The sequence below is a fragment of the Seriola aureovittata genome, chromosome 17, assembly GCF_021018895.1.
Source record: "Seriola aureovittata isolate HTS-2021-v1 ecotype China chromosome 17, ASM2101889v1, whole genome shotgun sequence".
NCBI classification, from domain to species: Eukaryota; Metazoa; Chordata; class Actinopteri; order Carangiformes; family Carangidae; genus Seriola; species Seriola aureovittata.
In genome coordinates, this window is record NC_079380.1 from 7094460 (window position 1) to 7108031 (window position 13572).

The 13572-nt window shown below is 43.2% G+C and overlaps 1 long non-coding RNA gene across 2 annotated transcripts; it reads right to left on the reverse strand.

The window, feature by feature from the left end:
- Positions 1-366: 366 nt before the first annotated feature.
- Positions 367-13340, reverse strand: LOC130184643 (uncharacterized). 2 transcript variants are annotated; one of them, XR_008830033.1, is made up of 3 exons: positions 13234-13340; positions 11083-11193; positions 367-1261 (listed from the first exon to the last, which is right to left on the reverse strand). It is a non-coding gene; the product is annotated as an uncharacterized LOC130184643 (long non-coding RNA). The 2 variants fall into 2 exon arrangements; XR_008830034.1 differs by lacking the exon at positions 367-1261 and adding an exon at positions 7042-7506.
- Between the last annotated feature and the right edge of the window lie 232 nt (positions 13341-13572).

The following is a 13572-nucleotide window of genomic DNA, read 5'->3' on the forward strand; positions in this document are numbered from 1 at the left end:
CCCTATGTAATATGTGTGGAGAATACAAAATTTCTTAAATTTTATTTATTTTGGGTTCACTGCAAGACAATTGTCTAAATGTATTGTGTACTCTAATTTCACCCAATACATTTAAAATCTTTCTGCTCTGAACAGCTTCAACCTTCTTTTATGTGAAATTATTGACCTGAACGCGTTATTCACAGGCCACTGTGTGCAAGTTCAAAAAACAGTTACATAACGGGTTCAATATGTTTTGATTCTGATGTAGTTTTTATGGCAATGTCTACTCTTTGTGGCTTCTGCAGGTTTGTCGGCTCCAGGGTCATCATGGAGGATTGAAACTACATTACTGAGGTATAAATGAGGGACCGTCAGCTAGGCCTGTCTTGGTTGTCCGGCACACCTGCCACCATCTTTTATTATTGAACGTTGTTTGGGATGGAGCAGAAACAATACCTGGCTAACAACACACCAATACAATACAATGAGAGACTTGCAATAACAGCAGCACAGATGATGACAGGGATTGCCAACACAGGTCAACAACAATGGATTCCTTGATAAGCATCAATCAAGCTGCTGGCCCTCTTGGGGCTTTGATCGAGTGGTTGTGTGTTGTTGTTGAGGGGCTGGCTGGGGATGGAGGTTGGCAGGGAACTGATAATGGGCTTCAGTGAATCACAAGAGATGAACCCCCGTTGAGAGATGGAAGAGGAGGAGAAGAGGATGGAGAGGAGAGCAGCAGGGCAGATAACGGAGAAAAGAGAGAAAGAGAAGGATGGAGCGGGCTGGATGAGGAGGGAGTTTCAATTGGGCCCTGACTGCCTCCTCCACCGCCCATTTTCCCCCAGTCCCCTGCTGGATGACCAGCACACAGACAGCCAGGCACCATGACGGACACTCTCCTCCTCTAATGAGTCCCAGTCACAGCTGAACACACCGCTGTGTTTTACAGCACCAACAGAAGGGCCTGCCACCATGAAAAACTGACTGCCTGCTACAGTCACAAACACCACAACAAACAGAGAGTCAAATGAGGTCCTCCTGCAGTAAATCTCCAATATAATTATGTTTGTTTGTGTCTTTGATGCTATGTAAGGACTTTCTTTTAAGCCTCTTGCCATTGTAGGCGACCAGGACACCTGCGGCGTGTTCACAGCATGCACTTGCGCTGCCTTGCTTCTCCCTCTTTGCCACCTGTTCTGTGTTCTTCCCGATTGGAGCCAGCCAAGTGCCTACGCCTGATAACAGCATATCACATAGGCAGGGTCCTTTGGCTCTGGGGAGTGAGAGAGGGAAAGAAAAAAAAAAAAAATCTTGTATCATGGACCGTTCACTCACATTTCACATTCACTAAATCCATTCAGTAATCTCCTTATGCATGTGACATGGCAGTATTAGAGGAGGTTGTTGAGGTAACTGTCAGGGAATTTGATGCAAGCTCCCTTGTCACAGTCACTTTGGCTCACTCCCTTCACTCAGCCTGCCGTGCCCTGAGGGGCCACTGACAAGAGTGGTATCGGCAGGCAGAGGAACAGCGGCGAGGCTATCCTGGAGGGCACTTACTCCAGATACAGGAGTCTGGATGCAAACCTGCCAGTTCACGTTGGAAAGGCATTCGTGCACTGGTATGTGGAAACAGTTTTTGATCAAATAAGTGGCCCTGATTTTGTGGAACCCAAGTCTTTGTTGCCGTATGTATATTGATTTTGTCCATCTTTGATGTGTCAGGCAGGGGGTGAGCAGTAATGTGAAAAATGACCCCCCTCTCTGCCAGGGAGCCAATGAGGCAAGGCCAAAACACAGCAGGGAACTCTGCCATTAAACTGCTGCTCTCTGCCCAGCCACATTATAGTCTATTATTTTTAATCTGCGGTCTCTTGATGCAATTGGCACTTACGAAAAAGGATGCAGCGACCGCAACTCCCATTTTTCTCAACACCCTTTATGGCTCAGGCCCAAAACATACTAACGCACCCGCACACACCGCGCTCCATCTGAATGTATGAGTGTAATCTAGTCCTCACCCAGAGTCTCCTGTGGGTGTCTGCGGTTTGCTGTGCCAGTGAAATGAAAGCAGGCCTCTCTAATAACAGCGAATTTAATACCAGCACTAGTCCCTTAATGAGAGTGCCCTGTGTTTGCTCTAGGCTCATATCCGCAGCACCAGTGGGAGAGGAGGCGAGGAAGGGAGGAAGGAGGGAAATGTAGTTAAAATCTCCCATTAGCATCACCTCCAGGGCAAGCATGCACGCTCCCCAGGCGGTGGTGGTGGTGGTGGTGGTGGGGGCGGCACTCTGCGTGTCGAGCGTGTGGTGGCACGGGGGGCCACAAGATGGCCGTCCTCGCCTCTGCACAGCTGGAATTCCTCCGGATGGAAGTGTGTGCCGCCATTAATAACACACAGAAATTACTGTGGCGCTTATTAGAAAACAGCATGAGACTGGAAAACGGATGACAAACAATCTGCGTCAATAGAGAAGAGGAGCCCTTAAAATGGACGGGAATGATAAATGATGTAAAACAGGAAAATAAATTCAGTGTTCCTCCATAACATTTGATGGCGGGTGAGGACCTAAGAATAAAAGATCAAAGAAGGAAGAGTGTGGGAGTGTGAAATCATTTTGAGAGTGTGCATGTGCATATTTGGTGGGTGTATGTAACATTACATTACATGCAAACATGTGCGAGGAAAAAACACAAGAGGAGGAAAAGGAAAAAAAGCTTGCAGAACAAGGCATAACATCCAGTCAGGTGATAGTAATATTTCCATGATGGTCAAACAATTAGCTAGTAATCCTTTAGCAATTAGCATGTCGGCCATATCAAGGAACAAAACTAAACAAAAACAAACCAGTGCAATCATCTGTGCTTTAATAGTCTTGGTGAGGTCCCCTGAGTGTTTACTAAACAGAGTGATTGCAGTGGAGATTTGAATATTTAATAACAGGAAGAGATTGGAGAGGAGCAGCGTCTGGGGAGAACAACAATCCGTTTGGACTCGCTGGGCAAATGAGGAAAACTAGGCTGAGCTCATTGAGTTTGTCCCCGTGGTATTAATGAATTTTAAATGAATTTTAGGGAATAGCCATAAATACACTTCGAAAACAGTGAGCAGGGAGTGTTTCTCTGCTTCATATGGAGACAGAATATCTGTCTCTTTACAATGAAGGTGCCCTAAAACCACAGCTCTGGGTATTAGGGACCAGACAGACAGATGTAAGACTTATCAGGATTGGAAAACTCTCCGAGGTAGATTTGATAGAGACATTTATTCTCTACCAGCTACAGCAGGAAATTCCTCTCCTCTGGGACACATGTATTTTGAACTCAATATATTTCTCAATCCAACACATCCATCACATTGTGCACTTACAGGGATCAAACCCACCTATACATGTAGATTGGGTTTGTCTCAAAAAAATAAAAAACACCCAAAAAATAAAATATGTACTTGCAGAGTTTTGACTTCAGAGTTCTTTTCACCTACTAAAACATCCAAACACCACCTGTGTACAACCTCAGCAACTGGAGGAGCACCGTGTCTCTTCAACCTCAGTCCAGGGTTGTGCATGTTACCATAGAAACAGTTTGGATATTTTTTTAATTACATGCAATCCAACACACACATGGATCAAAACAAGAAAAGCCCAAATGCCATCATTTTAAATTTTCAAATTAAAACTTTTCAGCGCTTAATAAGTCACTTTACAATATCAAGACTAAGTAAAACCAATATATGGCTCGACCACGTTGTATTTGCATTCTGCCTACTGTCAGCCGGTTTCAGCCCTTTATCTGTTTGCTTCTCTCCCACTCTCCTTGCTCACATATACAGTATTTTAATACAGCTGAATTCACAATAAAGCTGTTCTCATTTACATGTTCTTCTGTTTATGATGTCAGACAACGCAACAAGTATGAAACAGTGACTGAAACACGGCCTAGACGTCAGCTGACAAAATCACTATACACATTAGGTCAAAGACAAAGACTGTGCTGTGCTTTCGGCTATATTATAAAAAGATCACTGAGAGAGAACATTAGAAGCTCATTCATGTCAGCCGCTGTGCAGTCAGCATACAGAGGTGTGCCTGCAGAGGGAAAGCCCGACCTTGTGCTCACAGGGCAGTACTGGCAACTGTCCTCTATAGAAAGTAGCTAATGTTTGTCCAAAAAGTCGCTTGAGTTTCAGTTAAAAAAAAAAAAAAGGTGGTAAATCTAGCGACAAAGGCGCTTAGTTATCAACATTGTTTGCTTGCGCTAAATCATTTTTAAAGCGCAACAACCAATGGCGACAAAAACATGTCAGTGTTTAGACTATAACTTTAGATAACTAAAACATGTATATGCTGCATTAGATGGTTTCATCTGACTTACCCAAGTTTTCCATACAAGATGTAGTGATCTTGTTGATGTATAAAATGCTTGTAGTACCAAAAGAAAAGTACTCATTATACAGAATGGTCTATTTCATATTACTGGAAATTTACTGATGCATTAATGTGTAAGCTTTACATTAAGCTGGTGAAGGTGGGAATGGAAATACAATAAAGTACAAGTAGCTCAGAATTGTACTTAGGTGCAGTACTTGAGTAAATGTATTTAGTTACTGCTTCTAAGAGTAACCCTGGTTGGGATTCACTGGTTTAGATCCATTAAGTCTTTTGGCCTCTCTAACATTCAGAGAAAGCTCACTGCCAAATATGCACCAACAGTGAGTTTTAAATAACACACATTCCAGTAACACTGTTAATTGCAACAGCAAAAACACACTAATGTTGAACACATGAAAACACACGTTACTATATGCACACAGATAAACAAAACACACACATGGAGTGGGTAGATTTCTTGCAAGCTCAGTCCAGGTCTATTAGGCAGGTATCAGCCATTCACTGTGGGCCAGGTCTGGCTGGGCTCCCAGGTTAGAGGACGTCTCCTCCTGGCCCTCTCTTACCATCTGCTCCGTCCAGAAGGCCTGCACCACTGGGGGGAGGAGGGAGGGGCTGGCCCACCAGATACAGCCCAGAGGAGAGGAGAGGGAGGGGGAGGACAGCACTGAGGAGGAGGAGGGAGCAGTTGGAGGGTGGTGTGCTTGGGCTGATGGAGGAGCAGAAAGGGCTGGAGGTGTTCAAAGGGCTGGGTGAGGAGGGTGGAGGAGGTTGTGGCGGGACAGAGAGCAGGATGGAGGAGGGACAGGAGGAGCAGGGCAGGGCTCAGATGCCCTGGGGGGAGGTACAGGGTCGTCTGTTACCTGTCCACCTCTGACCAAAGCCATCTGCTGCAGGGAGAGGGAGAGTAGGCGGGAGGGCAAGGAGCAGAGGCTTGGAAAAGAACTGGTGAAAAGGTGAATTAAAGGTTCTGATGTGAGATCTAAATTTGTGCTGTGCATTTAGGTTTTAATTAGTATTTCATATTGTGCTCAGGCGTGTCCGTTTTTCTAACAAGGCAGGGTAATTCAGAAAGAGAAAGGTAATTGAGAATGGGAAGAAATAATATTAATGATGGATTGAGTGGGTGAAAGTGAGGGAGAGAAAAAGAAATCATTCTTTTCTGCATGGATATGCGAGTTAAATTGGACACTGTGCTTTCGACTGGGCGGATGCAGAGGCTGCTGCTGACGCAGGGAGTTTTGGAAAAATTGGGTTTGAAACAAGAGGGAAATTTCCTCCCAGAGATGAGAGATGGGGCGATATGGAAGAGCTAACACAGGACAAAGAAACAGGTCGGGCACTTCATCTGAACATTACTTTCTCCCCTCTTCCAAATCCCATTTCAAATGAAATATGCCACAGACTTGACAATAGAAATGTATCATAGCATTGCATACGGCGCTTTTGATCTCTCATCCACTGGCATTATGCAACGCAGCAAGGATGCCCAAGGATATAGAGAATGTATATCCTGGCTTGTCTGTCACAGCTATGTCCTCCTTTTGTCGTGCTCAACTGTGGCTCCCTCCAAGCCAAACACAAGGAAACACACTAAGACTCTGGTGAAGGTGAGAGGAAGAGATTCAGCGGGCGAGGCGGTGTTGGGACTCAAAGACGGACAGAGCTTAACAGTAGATTTACACAAAGGGCAACTTGCCCATCAAACACTGAAGAGTTGAAATTTAGAAAAGCTTGATGTCCCTGGACACTGAGATCAGGGTTTTTCTTCCCACTCTCAACACTTTCCTTTCAGTATTTTTACTTTAAAAAGATCTGAAACACTTTTTAAAAAAATGCTGTAAGTCAATGTCAAATATTGTGATATTAACCACCGAAACAAAAATATCTCTGGTGACATAAAATCTTAACAACAATCAAACACAGCATGACTGACAGAGGAAATGCTTGCTAACTTCATAACTACTGAGGTGATTCAAATGACTTTCATCTCCACCACCGATTCAAAATGCAAGCACAGAATTACTGTACAACAATTTATCACATCTTGGCTGCAGACATCATCAAAATTTATCGAGGAGCTGGGAGCGGTCGGAGTTGTGCGCTGCACCTCCGGCCCTGACACAGTGGAGAATGACGGGACTTTCACTCACCAGACAAAAAACGAACGGACATTGATGTTCTTTGAAATAAGCCTCAAGAGCTGCCCATAATAACATCCTTCACCATATTAGCACAAAGACAATTGTAGACAAAAATGGCCACTTCTCAATAGTAACTAGTCAATAACAACTTCTTAATATTATCTACATTTGCTGTTCTAAACACTCAGTGCCTGGTAGTAGTTTCCTGGAAATACTGATGCACTGTATCTGCTGGCAGCAGCATCAGTGGTTTGTTGAAGTACACAAGAAACTCTTCTGCGTTAAGTGGCTATAAAGTGAGTTTAATGTGACTTGCTTGTCACAGAAAATTGCTTCAAAAGTTGCATCTCTTCAAAGACCCACAGAGGCTTATGGATAGGCTCAAACTATTCTGCATTTTTAGCAGCTCAGTTACAAAACAGTGAGGAGTCTCAGCACAACTACAACTTAAAATGAAAAAAGCAATAATGATTGGATTTACATGATGGTATTCATAATTTCTTTATTAGACATTTTCCAGGCTTTATTCTCTAATATGAAAATGAGATATTGTTGTCAGTTATATGTGTATAAAATTATGGGTGATGAAGGTGGGAATTGTGGCCCATGATTTGTAAGAAGATATTTATAAAGGTTGCATCCCTGCTGGACACCAACGGAGATCAGTAAAGGTCATAAATTATTTAATGTTCCATTGAAAAGAAAAATCCACTGAATGCAATTGTTTGTTAATATTGTACAGATGAATTCTATCAGTGCATTTGTAATTAGTCCTTAAAAGGGTAGTGCAGCTGGTCCTGCTGGTCCCCATAATGTGCTTGCCCAAACACACAGAAGTTGAATCAACTTCCTGATAGATGGAGTTGACAGATGAGGGGCCACCAGGCTCCCAGCCGGTGGGCAGTGGCGTTGCCAGGCATGGCTGGTGATATCCGGTTTTTAGCATCTATCCCCTGCCGTGCCACAATTAGCAGTCATTAGCAGCTCTGGGGAACAGAGGGGGGTATGAGGGGTTGGGGAGCGCTGAGGTAGGGGACAGACTCCAACAGCATGGCAAGAGCTAACACTGCTAATAAGGTTTGTGTCTCCATCCCTTGACTCTTTTCAGCCACACCTCCAAAGCAAACGCAGTCAATCTGATGTGGGTGTGTGTGTGTTGTCACGAGCGTGCACAGAGCAGCGTGCAGCAGGCAGCACAACCACAAAATAACCAGGGACATGCACACACAGTCTGTCATGTAAAGATTGAAGCCGATGAGATGGAGTACTTAACACAGTCTAGAAATCCCAGAGGATCAATACTTAGCCAGAGTTATTACTCAGTGTATTACATTTATATTGGCAATGCAGCTCTGAAAAGCCACCCGAGATGAACCACGTGAAATTGATGTCAAAGGTGACTCCACACGAAAGGAGCATAAAAGATAATGTGGAAGCAAAACCAAATAAGAGAGGAATCCAGACAGCAGGTTAGCATCATAAGTACACTAGAGCAAACCCAGATTGCTGTTCTTACAGATAAAGACTAGCTGAATGGCCGCATACAGCAAAGTGAGTCTGAAAATGACATTGATGCATAGAGGGAAGCTGCACAAGAGGAGTGACTTCTCTTTTTTCTGTGGCAGGAGACTGGCAGCTTGTCCTCTGCCGTGGCCCTCCCCGGCTCTCTGAGCGGCGGGACGACACCATCTCATCTCTCCTGCTGTGATTTGTGCGTCCGATCACAGAGGCGCCACTTTTACAGCTGCTATATTGTCAGGGCTAAGCGGGATGTGGCAGTGGAGCCACTGCTGTGTGTATTTCTGTGTGTGTGCGAGCGTGTGTGTAGCTATCTATGAAAGGAAGACATTAATTTGCTGTATCATTTCATGCTGGGACAGTCAACCCCCTCCCCTTCACACTCACACTTTTTTCTGCTCTAAAGCTACAGCTCTATAGCCGGCCTGTCTGCCATAATAAACAGCTCGTGTTGGAGAACTGAATTTAAACCAGGGCCATATCGTATATTTCTGTACATGAGAGGAGGGGGGCTAAGAGAAAAACACATCAATAAAGATGACACCGTTTAAGAGGCAAACAACCTTTACAAAAGAGCGGCGGGTTTAATGGGCTGACCACGTGGCTCATAAACCACAGCTGCATCTGACTGCAACAGAGACCGGAAGCCAGCTTTACTCAAGGCTGCTGCAGAGAAACGTTACCACTCTGGACACAACGCCAGGTGTTTTTACATGAGTCCTTCACAACTGCAAGAAATCACAGAATCTAGACACACCACACGCAGAGCGGTCAGACAGGCTGAAGAAGCGATGTAGGTGGTGTGTGTTGGTGTGTTCAGCTAACAACCACAGCCGATAATCACAATAGCGGAGTGATAGAGTAGCCATTAGAATTTAAAACAAACTTTGTGAGTTTGAACAAGGTTTTGCTGGAGAGCAAAAGTCTGAAACGCCTGGGCCAGTGGCAGATCACTGGGATTTAAGAGGTTCTTGTTCATTAGTCTATTGACTTAGCTATAATATATAAGCAAACCTAGGTTTGGTTAACTAAAAGTACATTCTGTAGGAATCTTGAACTTATTTATATTTGTATTTTAGCTTATTTTTGCATGTGTTAAGTAGCAGAGATAAGACTCTTTGAGGACTCAGTAAAGAAAATGGCACTTTGCATCTCTGACTCAATACCCTCATTATTTCTGTATATCAGAACACTCAATGTGTAATAGCACTTCACCCTAAAGTATCCGCAATGCAGTACAGAAAGAGGCCACTCTACATGATGATGATATATTTTACTACTAATACTAAACTCCAGGAAAATTTCAAACAAAACTGCTTCTTACTTCCCTTAAGATACTGCTACTTAATAATCTTACTCTTGTTATCTGGATGCCCTTTTCACTGCTAAAAATAACAAACCTTGAGGTGAAATCAACTCAGTGTTCATACTGCTGTTTTTAGAAAAACTTCAGTTTTCTTGTCTTTTCATATCGTCCTACATGCAAGACGCTGTCAAGGTGCAGACCTTGCTGCAAAGATAGATAATTCTTATTTAGACACCGATTTCACTAAAATTACCACTAATTACTCCACCATCTCATAATACTATTATTACAGTTATAAACCATAGTAATCGCAGTATAGTAAACCAAGGTATCATGTAAGTGGTTGTAACTTACAACTGTAACACCAGCTTCATTAATCATTTATATTCATTAATTCAAGGTTAATTACTGTTACCAAATGAGTAGAGAGATTGTTGACTTCCTCAGTTACCTTGGCCGGGGTCACCAGCCTTCATCAAACATACATTTGGTGTCTATATCTGTTGAAGACAAACGCCGCTCGGGAATCTTATTAATGCGTGATCAATGTATTAACTGTAATAACTGAATGGGAAACTGTGGCAGTGAAAGAGACACAAAGCCGCTGAAATATCTACTAGTATATCACATCATTGAGATGTAAATCTATGCAAATACATGCAAAACCAGATACTGACCTCAACTCGCCAGACACAAGAGCAGTAAATATCCAGATTTCCAAGTTTTAACCATCTTCTGCTTTGCCACCTGCCAAAAACACTCAACATTTTTTCTCATTAATATGCAAATGTGGGGAATCAGATTTGTGTGTTGGATTGAATTAATCCCTGCCACCCCTTCTGCTTGTGCTGTAATCACAAATTACAGACAGGCATCTGACGGTAGGCTAAAGCCTTGAATCCTGTCAGAGGGTCTTTTACCTCAGGGGAGAAATCCCAATCAACACAACTGGTCAGACACACAGATACTGCAGCAGCATAGTAATTTACCACATCCGCTGTCAGTTTCAAAGGGATATTAATTTTCCCTTTTCTCTTTTCCTTATCTCTCTGTTCTTGTAGCGTCACTGTGGAGCAGCTACAGTAGGCCCACGCCATGGCCAGTTTCCTGACATGTTAATCAGCGGGCAATTTGTTCACATTTAACAAGGGGGATGTTTGAGGAGATAAAATGCCTCAATCCTTTCAAAGCGATTCCTTAAGATTTAGAGTTAATGAGGAGGGTGCATGTGAAAATTCTGAGATCAGAGGGATGCCAATGCTATTCATCCTCCTTTAAACTGACCATATATCACGGTGACATGACCGAACACAAGCTAAATATTGAGATGTAGCTGGTAGTTTCATCCAACTTGGTTTAGTATAGGCAGACAGTGCCGAAGATGTACACAAAACACAACAGGTGAGCGTTAACCATCTTTGTTTTTTCCTGTTTTTTCTTTTTACATGTATGTGTAATGCCCTATTCCAGAAAGCACTCATGTGCAATTAGTTAGCATTGTGCATCCAGTAAAAACCTGCCCCTTGGTTTTTATAGCTGTAATACTATATTGTAATTGCTGTGTGTGCATCTCAGTATATATGCGTGCACATTTCCAGTGGCAAACCTGTTTACGTGTGTAATATTGAATCTTGTGTAAATCCTAATTAAATTCAACATGTGCATTTTGTCTCCTCAGCAGCCTCCACCAGACCCAGATGGTTGCATGATAAAATAATAAAATGACATGAACATCCACCTGTAAGATGAGTGTCAGGTAAGCCGTGCAGACTGCTGAGATATTCATAAGCAGAGTCACGTTGAAGAGGGAAAGTGTGAAGTCCCCCGTGAACAGCATCAGTAGTTACATCTGTGAAAGAGGAGAGGCAACATGAGGGAAAATATCACGGGCTTCATTCAGATGACAAAGGGGGACAGACAATGGGCGTAGCAGCATTATTTCAACTCCCCTCTGACAGTACTCTAATTTAATGAGACACACTGTGAGCGCTCGGGTGAGTCTCTGTCTCACTTTGTCTGGAGCAAGGTCAATCTGCAAACACAAGGGCACGCACAGGAAACAACAACAAAACAAAGCCAGGCCTTGTAAAGAAAAAATGAAAAAGTCGGATTACAAACCACCAACAGTGCAAACAAGAAAAGGCTGCACTGGCAGCCCAGAATATCCCAATAATTAAACTGTAATAGCAGACATGTTGTAAACAATGTTTGCTGTGCAGAGAGTGGTAATAGCATTTTACTGAGGAGAGGACTCGGCCAGATTATTAAACGCTGTTGCTCACCTCCCCCCTGATGTGCTGAGGTGCGACACTGCAAACACTGTTATCATAGTCGCAGTGACGACAGAAAAGCCACAACAACAACGATCTCTTCCAAGCAAACACACACACACTCACACACACAGACTTGGAGAGACTGCAACTCCAGTCTCTTGGCTTCACCACGTCCTTCCTCCCTCCATCTGTCTGTCACCACAGACACACACGCCATTCCAGGCAGCAGTCGCCTGGCAACATGGCTCAGCCTCTGAACATATTTCCCAGTTCGGGTAAGATATACACTTTCAGCTACAGTGTTATTTCATTAGAACAGAGCATGTGGGTTTGTGTTTCTGCATCTCTGTCTCCAGCCACCTGCTTTTATTGGAGCCTGCCCCCGGAGTGTTTGCTGGGGGAATATTAAAGAGACGACTGCCGTTGAACGGGATATTATAACATAATTAGCAGGGGTTCTGGGCTGGCACACCACACGAAAACAGATGGTCTGCTAATTCTATTAGCAGGGCAAAAATGACCGCATAGCTTTTAGCACTGGTAGAGCGCTGTGACCTTCAAGCCCCTGGAAGTGGCCTGGTGCTCAGACCCCCAAACTATTACAAGATACTTTCACTGACCCCAGACACTTTCTATTAGACTTTCTCAGAGTACAATGTACTGAAAAGTCCCATATGATTCAGCTTTCATGTTTTGTTTTCAGATATATGGTGGTTCATATCAGGGTACCACCCTTAAGTATGTTTCACAAAAGGCATAAATGAGCTGAAAAGTTATTTCTTGGATCCATTTGAGGTTAGTGTAGTCTTGTTGGCAGAATAATGCTTCCTGATTCGCAAGAATATGAGCTGCTGTATTCACGTTAGATAATGAATAGAGACTTCTCTGTCTTACATTTGGACATTTTGACCTGTCATTACAAGCAAAGCACAGGTGTTACTAATGACATTAATGATGACTTTTTTCCACGACTAAATGCAATGCAGCCATTAAAGATTAAATATGAATATTTTCCGCGGAAAGAGACAGTGCATAAATCAGTGAGTGGTGCAATAAGTTTGGTGATATAGTAACTAAGGTGACAGGCACAAACTTTCTTCAGCTCATGTGTAATGACTGAGAGGAATCTCACACAACAAACACAAACGCCAGGACACGGGTCACACTATGCGCAGCTATCCCGCCAAACATCCTCAGTGCTGACACAGAGCAAACATCAGAAATAACACACGTAAAATAACAAGCACAGCAGTTTGTAAAATATACTGGAGCAGCTTATTTCTAATGCGCTTACAATCTTCAAATCATACTTCAAAAATACAAACAAAGGCACACACAGTGGTACAGACATTTCAGCAACATATAGATAAAACAGGTGAGACGCAACACCAGTAACATGGCTGTTTCCATAGCTAGAAATTAACCAAAGCCCCATAGGATGTGGTTAGCATAGCAAGGGGTTAGCTTAAGGTGGCTAGCTTAACTGTCGTCAGATAATTTACTTCTTTACTCCGCGAAACACTAACATACTCGGCTACAAACAGCTTCCTGAGCATGTACACACATTCATCTCACACACGCACAGATATGACCCGTTGTCATGGAGGTACTCATACCTGAAATGTGGCAATGTTTGTATTAAAGACGACAAACACAGACTTTCTTCAGCTCAGGTGTGTAATGATTGAAAGGAAGCGATGTGGCCCTTCACATAGCTCCATAGCTCTACACTCCCCCTGCTGGAGACCCCGGCTCTACTCTCGCTAGTGTTAAGTTGACATTAATATGAGATATTAGAAAACATTTTTTTAAATGGTGTGCTCCAGCTGCTGCAACTGACAATAACATTATGACATGAGATATAATAAAAAATGAAAATGCTCAAATACCAGATTATGAAAAGATGATGGAATCAAATGTCACTCTACTACTGGATCTGGCCCAACACTAGAAAT